The sequence below is a fragment of the Megachile rotundata genome, chromosome 5 (assembly GCF_050947335.1).
Source record: "Megachile rotundata isolate GNS110a chromosome 5, iyMegRotu1, whole genome shotgun sequence".
NCBI classification, from domain to species: domain Eukaryota; kingdom Metazoa; phylum Arthropoda; class Insecta; order Hymenoptera; family Megachilidae; genus Megachile; species Megachile rotundata.
The window spans coordinates 18,147,545-18,163,182 of record NC_134987.1 but is presented as its reverse complement, the minus strand read 5'-3'; the positions used below and the strand labels follow the sequence as shown (position 1 = coordinate 18,163,182).

The 15,638-nt window shown below is 39.8% G+C and overlaps 1 protein-coding gene across 1 annotated transcript in view; it reads left to right on the top strand.

The window, feature by feature from the left end:
- Positions 1-15,638, top strand: part of Su(Tpl) (Suppressor of Triplolethal) — a 134,472-nt gene that overhangs the window by 9,528 nt on the left and 109,306 nt on the right. The window lies entirely within an intron of this gene.

The following is a 15,638-nucleotide window of genomic DNA, read 5'->3' as shown; positions in this document are numbered from 1 at the left end:
CCTCCATCTGGCACGGTTTGATGGGATCGTAACGCGATTGAAACTTCATCGAGGAAGCGTCCTTGCAGCTGCACCTGGGGAAAGAGAACGCGAGATTGCTCCGCCCTTGAGGCCACCGCGAATTTCACTGCAACGGAAATCGATACAGGCGACTTCCGGGAACGATTAACCGGGACGCCGTCTCGCGATTCTTCTCCGATATTCGCGCGAAAATCCCTGGGAAACGTCGACTACTCGACGTTCCAAAGTTTCCGTGCGTTTCTTCCCTCCGTCTTCCGAATCGTACTGAATTTTTCATCAAAATATTTGTCCAAAATCCACTTTCGGGACGTATAAACTCATCAAACGAATTATCGTACTTTCGTGACATTGCGACATCGTGTGCATATATCGTTATCTGTACGAGCGATAACGAAATTATTCGGTTCGCTTTATGCAAAAGCAAATATCTCTTAGCTCGAAGGAATGTTTCTCTTATTTTCTCCGGAGTATTTCTTATTTCTGCTACCTACATTTTCAAGCTCGAAAGATTTTTAAATTTACGACGCAATTTTTAAGATGTTCGAGTAGGTGGATTGCACTAAATTCAGTATTAATCAGAGCGTTATTTAACCTCTTTGTTATCGAATTTTGTTAACCCTTGCCACACGATTCGATGTGTCAGACAGCAATAATTACAATTTTTTTTATCGTAACGTGTCGTCAAAGTATAGCAGAAGAGTAAACCTTGTAAAAATTCCAGTATCTCTTATTACGTTCCTAAATGAAGTATCTCTCGCATAATCCTGCGCATCCTGTTTATTGCTCGTCGAATCCCTTTTTTTAAATAGCCTCTTCCTCGTTTGGTCAACTCGCTAATTATCGCGTGATAGACGCTCAACACCGCGTAACTCAAAGCTGGATAATGTTTCGCGAAATTGGCTGGATAATTGTATTTCATCGTTTCAGAGAGTGGACGCTCGATAAAGATGGCAAACTTGCTACAGGAAGGTCGTACTGCATAACGACCATCATTTTAGCCGATAATGATAGCTTGATTAATAATACCGGTCTCTGACGCGCGTTAATTAAGCGTCTTAATTGCTGTGTTAGCCGTTAACGCACTCTAAACACGAATACACGCGTCTCCGTGTTTCGATGCTTGTTTGCTTTGATCGCTTCGTGGTACGTATCAAAATTTATTTCTCTTTTTCCCCCAACTTCTTTAGGGGCGATCCTTTTATTTCACAATACGCGAAAGGATGATAATTTTCATGCACGTGGCGATTGGCTGCTAAATTTAACTGGTTGATAAAATTGTTATACTTTTATGTTGAACATTTTTTATATTCTTTTAAAACAACGCCTCTCATATTCGATATTAAAAGATTTTCTGCTGTATACCTAAGAATTCTTTGATGTACGTAGACCACATGTAGACTACAAAATACAAATGTATTTTGTATACTGAAAGAAATGTAGTCGATTGACTAAATCTTGGAATATCAGTTCCCATCAGCCACATTGACAAGCAAGGAAATTCCTGCAGCTAATCTTGTGTGCAATCTTTCTATCGACTATATTAAATCTGTTGTGTCACCAGTGTAATCCCCGAAGGTCTATTTTTCGCGGACAGTCTCGAAGACACTTCTGTCGTAGAAAGCCAAGGGAGAAGTGGACCTTTTGAAATTTCAATTTTCTCCTTGATCCTGAGAGCGCGACCAATGTGTTCCTGTGCAAGTGCAACGGCCTTGAGACGAACTCTCACAGCACCCCGACGTCCTTAGAGAGAAAGGACGTCTCGGAGGCCTTCCACGGAGAAAGCATTTGCTCGCCAAATAACTGCGCAAGACGCACACTGACTCAGCCGTGTCAGCGGGTATTAATGACATTTTCCCTTCACCGATCTTTTTAACGCGTTCTCCTCATCGAGAGATACATCCGCCGTCGTGTAACTCTCCCGTGGTCCGCCGCTTTCGATCGACCGTCCACGTCATTTCCTACAATCGATTACCCGATTTCCGATCGCTACGACTTCCTCTTTACACGGATACTTTCGCCTATTCGCCGTGGATTCGACTTATTCGATTTGCCAATTATTTTCGATTTTGTACGCGAATGTAACGTAGTCCCGATATATGGCCGCGCTGTCGCGAAATGGGTCAGGCAAGGAAAACTCATTCTAAAGCTTGATGTTCATACTTTGATCGTAAATTCTTGAATTTGACATCTCTGAATCTGAAAATCTGAGAGATTTTGTAAACCCAGAAGTAACTTTAGTTTTAAAGCAACGAGTCATATTACAGATAGAACATTCACAGCACAGTTGGATTCTAATTAATTTACAACAATTAATTAAGTCGAGATTATATCATTTAATACAATAAATTCGCGTGGTTCGCTCCGATTCGCATCGACTAGTTTTTGCTCGTTATGTACTTATTACGTGTATTTTAAAATAATTTTACCGGTGGTCCCAATTATTTCACGGTTCTTCTGAACAGTTCGCTCATTTTTCCTGTCCAAACGTTAACGGTGTGCGGTTGTTAGGCGTGCCGCGGTCGGTCTTGGAAATTGCACCGCTTCGATATTATCGTCGTTGCGCAAAACCGTGCTGTGCTTGCTTTTTAATAACGATTCGTATTAAGGTCGTTTGGCAAACAACAACGGTGGCCGACGAACAGATTCGCGTGCCTGCGTACTTCACGACAGAGGAATTTTAATACGTCGAGCTGTTAGGATGAACGGAGTTTAAAGCTGCTTCGAGCTTGAAAGATCGCTGTTCCACGGTTAATGATTGATCGGTTTATTCGGTCTTAACGATGCTATCGCGTGTTGCACGCGCGAGTAATTGCTCGAGAGTAGGTGTGATGTACATTGCTTTTTGGAGTTGTTGACTTCGCCAATAGAGTGGCTGTACCTGTACGAGCTTGCCACGAGAACGTTTTTTCAAACAGATTGTGCAGCGTTAAAATTCCACCTCGTGTGATTCATAGATGAGTCTTTTATTTGGTTCTTAAATAGTGGTACTCAAGTAGGTAGGTTGTCAGAAAAACGGTAAATAGGTAATATCGTTTTGACGACCATTCGAACACCCTTCCGTAATAAAATTTCACGCGCACCCAGGGATTAGTATCGACTTTGCGTTTGGTAATTCATTTAGGGGCCGAACACAATCGTGTACTGATTCCCCGTATCCGGATTATTGAATTACCGGGACTACTTTTAATTACCGGAATCGACCACGACGACCTACATTTATGACACTTGTATCCGTCGATCGGGGAACGAAAGGGAGAGTCGGGCCAGGATTATCGATTCAAGTGCAATCTCTTTTCGACCTCTTTTGGTAACCAGTAACTTAGTAATTAGTTTACGAGTCAACCTTGTTAGAACCATAATGTACTGTGATATGATATGATGTATAATACATGTGATACATGGTATGATACATGTGACATATGATATACAATGATATTATATATGACACATATGATATACAGTAACGTGGTGCACATATGACATACAATAATTTGGTATATGGTACATATGATATACAGTGACGTCGTATATGATACATATGACGTACAGTGATGTGGTACATGATACATATGACATATAGTGACGTGGTACATTATACATATGACATACATATGATATAATGTGTAATGTACATATTCATATGTACTGTATCTGAACATATCAACATTCTACAATTTTTGTCTTGAACGAGAATATCAGTTTCATAGTTCTACATTACATGAAACTCATATGAAACTGCAAATTTTTTACCTGTTCAGTTCATATGTTCGTATGTTCAGTTTCATAGTTCATGTACATTACATGAAACTCATATGAAACTGAAAATTTTTTACCTGTTCAGTTCATATGTTCATATGTTCAGTTTCATAGTTCATGTACATTACATGAAACTCATATGAAACTGAACATTTTTTACCTGTTCATAATATTCTCATTTAAAATAAAAATTATAGAATGTTGATATGTTCAGATACAGAATGAACGAATTTTGAGACGTGTATGAGTTAGTATAGGACGAGTATCTTTCAGTAAACAGAATCGCAAAACGATCGGTGTCTCGAGGTACGTTTTATCGAGGAAAACCGGAGGAAACGAGAGGATTAATTGCTCGATGTAATAATAGATCCTCGGGACAGGAATCGCGTCGTCCTCGACACCGCTTCGCGGTAATAAACCTTTTTCATCGCGAGACAACGTTAGTCGTTAGGAACTGTACGCATTATCCGGGAATTCCAACGCGATTTACAGACTGATTATAAGACGGTCGTTAGACCAGGGACGTCGGTTAATCCTAGAACAGTTCAATTGCCCAAAAGTAGGGATACGAAACATGTGTTTCGAGTAGAGATTCAAATTTTTTGACGAGAGACAATCTTGTACTTCAAAGGTATTAAGATAAGCTGCGCTAATTTTAGCACTTCTCTAATCGCCTCTCAGCAATTAAGTGCACCTAATTATACTACAGACTAGAACATTATCTATGCGAGTACATGTTGAATGTTATTTTCTAAAATGATATTCTCAACAAATCTTTTCAATCAGAATTTTTGAATATTGACACAAGTGCATTTTAAAGACGTGCTCTGTAAAATTAATATAAAACTGTTATCCGTGAATTGATTTTATTTCCCATTTTCGCGTGGCCCGATCTCCCCAAACACCTTGCCATACAGGTCACGAAGAAATGCCTATCATCGATGCACTTTGAAAGCGTACCATTCTGACCCAATGCGAATAACAATCGTGCTCGAACAGCGCCTACTGCCATTTCACGAAGAATCTCGTGCTGGGTCAAAGATCGGGTCGTTTTTCGTGTATCGAGATACTTCGAGCAGAAGTAAAATCTAGTTTCGGTTATCCTTGAGCAACGGTATCTTTTTCCGTTCGTTTAAATCTAAGATGATTATCAGAAATAATTACGGTCTTGACGGAAACACCGCACGAATTAAAATAAAGAATAAACAGATGCAGCGGTAAAAATAGTTGGAATAAAGAAAGACTGTGGAGCGTGTTTCGAATGTGTGTTTAACTGCGGTTACGATTTGTACAGCTGATATTGCGTACAGAATAATTATTGACAATTTTAATTACGCAAATAGAATGCTCGAGCCATAACATGATAAGGTTTAATAATTCCGGTTGGTTGTACGAAGTCGAAAGTTGTTCTTTAATTCCACGGTAATAACAAGCATTGTAAATATTTTTTAATTCAACGGTGGAAGGTGGGACCTTGGGTAGAAACCGTGGAAAATTCTTTATCGATTAATTTTATAATTTCGACGAATTTCAGTACTAAAATTTGATCGAACTTTCAAATAAATTTTTTGGAACGCAACGTCGAATTTATCGTACAATCTAAAATATAAAATTTGTAGGTATTAAAATTAAAATTTATTAATATTTGAAACCGAGTCTCGTTTTTGACGCATACTCCAGATAAAATCGTATAAAATTGACCAGGTAAATCAGGTTTTTGACCTCTCGACAGTCGCGTTCGATTTTCGAGAGGCCGGTTGTTGCGATAAAGCGTTCTCGATGAAGGACGATAATGGCACGAGATAATGCGCGAACAAGCAAGTTGCGAACAAGGAACGCGAGTTATATAATGAGAGGACGTGTTCGATGAAACGTAGCATGCGCGTCAAGACGTGGAAAATGCTATCTGCTCCAACTGGTAAATTTCCTTGCTCACCGAGGACGAAATTAGGTGATACAATCTGTGTTCGTGTAACGTTCGATCAAATTTAGAAGTGCAGACATTTTTGCGTTTGGGAATTTAGGTATTTGGGAATGTGAGAATTTGGGGATGTGAGAATTTGGAAATGTGAGGATTTGGGAATGTGAGGATTTGGGGATGTGAGGATTTGGGGTTGTGAGGATTTGGGAATGTGAGGATTTGGGGTTGTGAGGGTTTGGGAGTGTGAGGATTTGGGGATGTGAGGATTTGGGGATGTGGGGATTTGGGGATGTAAGGATTTGGGGATGTAGGGATTTGGGGATGTGAGGATTTGGGAATGTGGGGATTTGGTGATGTGAGGATTTGGGAATGTAGGGATTTGGGGATGTGAGGATTTGGGAATGTGGGGATTTGGGGATGTGAGAATTTGGGAATGTGGGAATTTGGGGATGTGAGGATTTGGAGATGTGAGAATTTGGGGATATGAGGATTTGGGAATGTGGGAATTTGGGGATGTGAGGATTTGGGAATGTGGGGATTTGGGGGATGTGAGGATTTGGGGATGTGGGGATTTGGGGATGTGGGGATTTGGGAATGTGAGAATTTGGGGATGTGAGGATTTGGAGATGTGAGAATTTGGGGATATGAGAATTTGGGAGCGTGGGGATTTGGGAATGTGGGAATTTGGGGATGTGAGGATTTGGGAATGTGGGGATTTGGGGGATGTGAGGATTTGCGGATATGAGAACTTGGGAGCGTGAGGATTTGGAAATTTGGGAATTAGGAAATATGTGGATTTGGAAATTTGCGAATTGGGGAATGTGAGGACTTGGGGATGTGAAGATTTAAAACCTTCTGTATCTGAGACCTTCAGGTCTGCAAAAATAAAAACTTAGAAACACATATTATTTTAATTTGCAGAGTCTAAAGTCTGATAGTTTAGAAATTTTCCCAATCGAAAATATGAAGGTTCAATGCCTATTAAATTTTAACATAGCAGTACCTAAAAATACACCTCACCTCCATAACAACAAATCCCAAAAAGTTAAGAACTTCAATAACCTCCGATTGCCAGTAAATAATAATTGAATACACAGTAATCTATTGTGCACAACTCGAGCGTGTATATTATAAAGTAAAGGGTTAACGAGGGAAACTGTGGCGATTAATACGGTAGCGTGAATATTCCGAGGTGTGTTTTTATTCTGAAAATGATCCTCTTAGCCGTTGGCGCCATCTCGGTTAGCGCGTATCTCGCGTAAAATTATCACGCTCGAATTATCAGGCGGAGCACACGGTCACTCGTACGAAAGAAGATCATCCGCTTGCAATTCAGGAAGCGATTAACAAAGACTAACCAGCCTAGTTATTAATCTTCGATAACCTAGATAAAACCCAAACGACTGTCACTGCTGAAGAATTTATGTATTGTGTAACGATCGTGGCCAATCGATTGTGGATGATAGCGTGCTTCTCGCGGTGATTGATATGATATGGCCTTCTAGGAATTTGGGGAGATAGAAATCTTAATGTTTGAGGATTTGGGGATTTAGTTAGCTAAAAAGTCAGATAAAGTGAACGGTCGGTGAAGGAAGCTCGATATTTTGCGGTTAAATAGAATTTACTTATTAGGATTCACCGTTGAGGTAATTTTACTTGCAGATCTTTGCTATTAGAATTGCTCGAAGGTCAGTGTCTAGGACACGATCCACAATTGGACTACGTACTTTGCTGCATTAATTACAAGATGAAAGCATATGACTTGCAGTTTACACACGCTTTCTATAATATTAAAGATTCCAAACCTGGTCGTTTAGAAAACTGGAAATTCCGAGATTTTCAATTTGTGGTCACAGACGTTTAGTGAAAGGATTTTATATTGCTTTTCACGTTAATTCTATGTTACAAATTTTTATACCCAGTTGTCGAGATAAAGAAATTTACCAAAAATTATGGAGGCAAGCGTAGTTGTACATGTTAGTTTTATTATTTATTTGAAAGTAAACGTGTTGACGTAGGTAGTCTGGTGTCAGTCTTGTACGGAACAAGTTCCATTTATACGACCCATTCAGTCCCACTCACACTCGTCGATAATTGGAACATTTCCTCTATTTGCAACGGCAAAAAAGAGCGTTTGGTTAATTTCAAGCGATAGATAGTTCCAAAAGAAAAGAGTTGCGTTTGATGCGGTGGGACGTGTGATAAATACAGAATTCTCGGTTTCGAAAACGTGACTGGTCGCGATTGCACGGTCACGAATAGAAGCCGAATGAAATTCGGAGAGGATCGATGCCAAGCAAATAAGTTCCTCAAACGAACAAAGTGCTTTGTCTCTGTCTCTCTCTGTTCTCTCGTGTTCGCTGGCTTCCTCTATATCTAATTTGCAACGCTCCTTTCACTCTGCTCTCTCGAACCGCGATACCGATCGCGAATACATGCACACCGGTGCACACGTTCAGGTAAATCGTTAAAATGTTAAATACGCGTTGCGGTGATTGTGAAACGTAGCGGCATGACGAATTACAAGGTGTTCTGTTGCGAGGTGACATTTCTGCTCTTTCCGCCTACGCTGCTCGGAAACGATCTACCTTCTCCTTCTCGTCTTTCTTTCTCGTTTGTCCCTTCGCGAACTTACGTTCGTTTCGCTTGCAAAACGCTGCATTTCGCGCGTTACCACCTGTTATCGACAAGCATCTGAGTAGGTAGACTCGAATCTGACCTAATATAACATGACTAACCTAATCGAACTTAACTGAGCTTTAACGTAATGCAATTGCAAAAATGTAGCTTGAGATATTTTTAATTTAACGTTACTGCAATCTACTGCAGTGTAATGTAGCTTAAAGATAGCATAATGTAACTGTAACCTAACTTGAATGGATTCTAACGTTACCCTATGTTGGAGTTAACCTGTAACTAACCTAGTCATGACATAAACATAAACTAATCTGAACGTGTCATAACCTAATCTGAACGTGACATAACCATAACCTAATCTGAACATATCCAAAGCCTAACCAAAACCTAACTTAGCCCTAATCTACTCTGAATTCAACGTGAACCTAATCTGAGTTTAGCACTAACCCTACCCTAATTTGGATCTACTCTAAACTCAACCTAGTCTGAAACACTAACCTGACTCTAACTTAACCTGCAATTCTAACCTAACTTTAACCTAACCTAACCTAACCTAACCTAACTTTAACCTGCAACTTTAACCTAACTATCTATCATTTCTTTTCACAAGCACTCAGCACTTTCCTCGCTTTCATAGCTATTTGTTTTATTTAAATTAGCACTCTTTCCTCTCATCAAATGACTTCGCATTAAAACTTCATGACCGGAATTAACTTCGATCGTCATAAAAGAAAGTGATGAATAAAATTCTTTCCTTACGCCACATTTTGTTTGAATAATTAATATTTACACGAAGCTTCTCTTGTAATTGTTTAATGAATTATGTACTGGTGTTTCTCATTGACTATCCCGAGTAAACGTCTTTCATTTTCGTTCACGTTGTAAACGTACATTTGTTATTCTGTGACGATGCATCCTATAATTGTCAACGTATATACAAAATGCACGTTTATCGATGTTGCAAATATACTTTGGTTATTATCCTGTGACGAGGCATCCTGTAAACGCGTACACGTGTTTACCGATAAAAGAATTAGTGACGCAACGTAGAAACTGCATAATAGACACAGAATGTAAAATGGATTACTGCTGGTAATCGTTCGGTTGTGTTATAAACAACGATAGCTTGATGGCAAAAACAAATGACTCATAATACGATAATTCAGAGTAAACATTATTGAACAATTGTAGATATGTTTAATAAAAAAAATGATTCGGTCAAATTGCACTTGATATGTTACATCACAGCTTTCTTAATAAACGATGCAACCGATACGATATGATGTAACTACTGTGCACAGGTGTAACAATTGAATCGTGAAAGTGTTTGTAATCTCGCCAAGGAATTTTTATGTTGCGGGTATTTTATTGATTGACTATCAAGCGGTGAAATTGAAACGCGGGCATTTCAAGAACACATGGAAATTTCAAGTTATTTATTTTGTTTTATCGTACATATTTTGATTCTTTTGTACTCTGTAGATTACGTTTTGATAATTGAAGTAAATAAGCGAATAAAAATTGATATTAATGTGCATTGTCATGTGTCGTATGTCATCGGGTATGCAATGTTGTCACGTGACTTATACCGCAGTGTATTTAATGTTATCATTTTTATATTGGTATGTGTTGTACATTGCCACGCTTCGTATATCGCCACCCGTCGTATGTTATGACACATTATATATCGCCATGCGTCAGATATTATTACGCTCCCTGTATCGTCACGTTATAATTTCATATATCGTACATCTACGCGTCGAATATCGCTACGCTTCGTATATCGCCACGCGTGGTATATTACCAGACATCATATATCGCCACCCGTCAAATATTGTTACGTTCCTTATATCGCCACGTTATAATTTCATACATCGTATATCTACGCGTCAAATATCGCTACGCTTCGTATATCGCCACGCGTGGTATATTACCACACATCATATATCGCCACTCGTCAAATATTGTTATGTTCCTTATATCGCCACGCTTTAATTTCATACATTGTATATCTACGCGTCGAATATCGCTACGCTTCGTATATCGCCACGCGCCGTATATTACCACACATCATATATCGCCACCCGTCAAATATTATTACGTTTCTTATATCGCCACGCTCTAATTTCATACATCATATATCTACGCGTCGAATATCGCTACGCGTCGAATATCTCTACGCGTCATATATCGCCATGCATTATATTGCCACATATGACATCACTACGCATCGAGTACCGTCACATCATATATCGAAACTCATCAAACCTCATCACTATCCTATATCGCCACTTGTAATATATCTCCACACGTCCATCTCCACTATTCTACATACACGCGTTATATCGCCATGCATTATATTGCCACATATGAAATTTCGCTACGCATCGAGTACCGTCACATCATATATTACCACTCATCAAACCTCATCAATATCCTATATTGTAATATATCTCCACACATCCATCTCCACCATTCTACATACACGCGTTATATCGCCACGCATTGTACAACCTTACAAAATTCCGTAATCGAAGATCCCATAGATCTAACAATACGATTGATTCCTGTCGCGTATTATCGCAAACTGTTGAAAAATTATGGGAAAGCAGGACGTAGTTATCTGGTTTCCGTCGTAACTAAATTCATCGCTTATCCGTCGCCGCTATTCACGTAACGTCGGCTCGCGATAATCAATAGCTCTTCAAGCTGATAAGAGGATTTCGTTTTAAAATGGTAGTCGAATTTTACGCTTATAGAGTCTCGTTTTTTCGTCATTCTTATGTAAACAAAAATGGACAGTTTCAAAGTCGAAACATTTGTTCTTATCTAACTTGTCGTAACTAATAGTGTTTTAATCTCTCGTCCTCTTTCCGTGATTCGCTATCAAAAACTTAAGGAATGTCGCTTCGTAGCTTTTCGAATTCATTACATCTCCTTCCTTTGACCTCTAGGATTCTAACTGGTTTTCGGTATTTGACCCGTATTTCCGTGTTTTATAATTTACATCGTTTAGATTCGATGTCGTAATGTTTACTCATCGATGGTTTCGAGGAAAACAATGATCAAGTATTCAAATTTTCAGACTTGAAAAAGTTCCAAGTTTAAGAAGAGATGCAACCGATAATTCGTTAACTGATCAAGCCTATCTGCACTTTTCAATAAAACCGCTTACGATCGTAACTCGAGTTTCATCCTCTTTGAAACCCTCGCGAATACCGGGTCCATAAATCAACCGCCGCCAAAGGTTGAAAGAAAAACGTGTCAAACACGTTTGAAAGAAGAATCGTGGCACACGAAGAGAAACGCGATTTGCAATCGGTAAACAAGGTCGAACGATTACTCGTAACTGCGTTATTTCCCGGACCGTCGAGACCGCCCACGTAAGTCGGCGTTTTCCGCGACCAGCCAGCGAACAAACCGTCGGAGAGACGAGAATAATGGAGACGAAGGCGGCGAACCCAGGAGCGCATTATCGATTCGTCGAAGGAGACTCACGCCGGCTGCTGCGGTTTCCACGCGACGACGTCGACGTCGACGTCGGCGTCGTTGGCCTCGGCTGAGAATACTATCTACCTCGCGATTTCAACTTTCTTATACCGGAAGTGATGTCTGAACAAGATGGTGAATTGCCACGCTTCTCCAACCGAGTATGTCTTCTCAGCTGCCACGTTCCTGGATACTAAAATTGTGGCTGCTATTGGTTACATTGAAAAGTGTATTCTTCTTTATGTGTATTTTTAGCAAGCATGAATAATTGATTGGAACAAACAGTCTGATGGAAAGATCTGCTTCAAGGTTGCAGACCTGCTAAAAAATATGGAACTTGATCACTCATGAGTACACCCTATATTATTGATATGTTCATTAGTCAATCATATGATATTTGATATTAGTCAAATATCATAGGGTTTAATGGGGTTGAAGTTCAATGTGCTGTTTTGATATTCAAAGCTAGCAGGGCTAAGTTATACAGTTCTCATCCTTTACCATTATGTTTGGTTTTGTGATTAAAATTCATGCGATAGAGTGTTGTTAAGCTATCTTATTCAGTTAGTTTCAGTTGGATTAGTTACGTTCGGATTTATTGATCAAATCAGTTAGGTTAAATAGAAGTAGGTCTAAATTAGATTACTGTATTAAATTAAAGCACGTAACGTTGAGTTTTATAATTATAGCGTACTCAGTTACGCTAGAGTACATTTCGTTTACATCCACTTATTCGAATAAGTCGGTTATTCAGTGTCTTAATGATGTTCTGAGTGATCTATGAGATTTCGATATTTATCGTTAATGTCCTCAATAACAATTCTTAATAAAGTCATCCGAAAGTTATTTCTCTTTCGCACTCTCCACAGAGAGAGCGTGTTATAGAATTTATTACGTCTAGCCTAACATGGATCCTAACAAAAAAAAAAGGGATTGTGTGTACACGAACCGCAATAGTTACAACTGCAACGAGAAAAATCATCGGGTCGTTGCAGAAGAAATTGCCCGGAGAAACACGGACTAACCGAACCGACGACCGTTTCAACTTTCGCGGTTTAATCGAACCTCAAGCGTAATCAACGCTGTTCTCTCCTCGGACCTGACTCAACGGCCAGCGGTTACGCAAATGCCGAGTTCGAATCGAATTCACCGTGAAACAGTATATCTACGTTTTCAATGATTCAGTTGCTCGATGTCTGTGCACCGGGTTTTAGAACGGCGAAAGAACAGAATGACATTTTGTTTCGTTCGTGTCCTCAGGCGTGACGAGGACTTGAGGTTTACAGGTGTAATTAAGTCCGCAATCCCACCTAAGCTTGTAATCACCGTTTTGTCATTTAACTCTTGTACCGCTACACGCTTACAGTAACATTCTATTACATTTTAACGGTGATCTTGGACACATTTACTGAAGTTAAAGAGCGATAAAAATTTGGAATTCTTGGACTGGTTATTTCTGTGATGGTCATGGACGAATCACGTAACAAAATTTCATGTATGATGTTAAAGTAATTGTGGGTCCTTATGGATGTTTTGGGCCAATGATCATGGCAGTCGAGGCCCATATAAAATCAATCAATCAATCAACCTTATGGATGTTAAAGGAGAGAGCTACCCTAATAGCAAAATATTTTTGAAGCTAATACTTGAAGAAGATAAAGCAAGAGCGTCATTTTTACATGTATCTGTTAAGCAAAATTCTATCCATAATTTCTGATAAAAATATATTTCAAAAGAATGTAAAGTAGAGGGGGTTGAGTCGTTCGCTAAGAAGCAATTGCATTTAAAAGGGCCGTGAAGTACTAATTCTAAGTCGGGTATCATATCTGTGCCCATAGAAGGTACGGCCGTTTAACAAAACGATTGTTCGTAAGTCGAGACGAGACTGCTTCTAATTAAGCTTTAACAAAGTTACGGGAATTTGGTTGGAATGGGAAAGAATTTCATGCGAGCGACGCCGGAGAACAATAGGCAACCCGGCGAAGCCAACTTCTCCCGAGTCTATTGAACGCGACTGAATCTCCTCCAAGACGCATCCGTCACGATAGTTTAACCCGAACGACGAAAGTGCCGTTCCAGTTGGCCGGTTATATAATCGTGTACATACCATACTACCTATGCTTCTCCATTTTCTGTTTCTCTCTTGCTACGTGAAACGTTGACGCGTCCAGATCTTCCCTGCGACGGCTAAGTAAATAGGGAGACACGTTTCTGAAGATTAGACTGTATTCCTAAATTTATGGACAATCTGTAGATTTCGAATGTTGAAAATTTTCAGTTTCAAGGTCTCTAAATTGCTACGGTTCCATATTTCTAGATCTCAAAGCTCTAAGGCTTCAAATTGCAAAATTCCTATACTTGAAGTCTAAAGATTCTCAGATTCCCAAATATCCACATCACCAAAATTAAAGAACCCCAAGTTGGTAGATCTTTGCACTAGATCCCCACATTCTAAAATCAGAAAGTCCTCAGATTGCTAAATTTTTTAATTCCTAAGCACCCAAATCCCAAAATCGGAAGGTTTTTAAATTTTTAAATTTTCATCCCTTAACCCACACGATCCTTAAAGAAGTACCAACTAGATATCACATCTTGTATGCATATAAGTTTCATTGTCAGTGGCGATCTAGCAAACGTCTGGAAAGTTGAAGGAAATTAGGGGAGAGTCCGTGCCTCGCATAAGGAATAAAAGACATTACGCGCAACCACCCCGGACTAGTTTCGCTCGCACGGCAAGTTCCCAGCGAATTATTTAGAAAAAAAGAAGAACGAGCACAGTCGGTCGTGTTTCACGGACGCAACGAAAATGTTGCGAGAGGCCAGGCTACCGGATTCGGTGGGAATGTCGGCGATTCGTTGTGTAACACCGACCGAATAACTGTAAGGCCCGCGCAAAATGCTCGATATCCTTGGTAATTTTATGTAAGAGGTTCCCGTTATGTCCCGTTTTGCAATAACCGGCGTTAACGATTACTTCTAATGAAATTATTCTCTCCGTTCGAGTGGACATCTGTGCAGCTCGGTCCCTGAACCGTGCACGGAATACATCCGAAAAGAAGCTTTTCTTTTATTTTCGCTGAATTTGTCCGTGACTTTTGAAACTTTGTGCGTGGGCTGGAAACAGATTGTCTCGTTGTTAACCCTTTGACCTGCGACGCGATATTCGCATGACAATCGCACGAGTCTGGCCGAGAATCAGAATCAAAATTGAAACTTTTGTGCAGACGGTATAGCGCGGTCGTAAAATCGTCTGATGGTATAGGAATGTGGTAGCTTGATTTAATTTTCAGATTATGTGAAGTTGAACAGTTTTAGATGTCGAAAATTGTAAGTTCAGGGGTAAATCTCTGAGGTAGATATTCAAATCTTTGCATTTCCAAATGCATATATACCCAAATTCATGACCAGTATACACGGGTACTGTAAATATTTCGTTATGGTTACAGTAGGGCCAAAATGTCGACTGTATCGAATGTCCGAGGTCTCCATTGCCCCATTAAATATTGAACGATCGATAATTAGATCCGCGTAAATCGTGGAGTGCGTCGAGTAAATAATCGTAAACCGGTTAGGACAACGTGCAAAGAGAAACATTCCTCCAACCCCGGCGCACGGTATAATTTGATCGTGCCGATGATTCTCAGGCTAAGAATAAACGAATGGCCCCGAATGCGATCTAATCGAAGCACGGACAGGCCAAATTTAGTCGATCCTCGAGAATAATGGCGCTGCCACGACATCCTTTTTCCCCTCGGCCACCTTAAAAGAATCCTGAACGAAGGACAGCGAGGAACGAACCAGGAACGGACGTTCG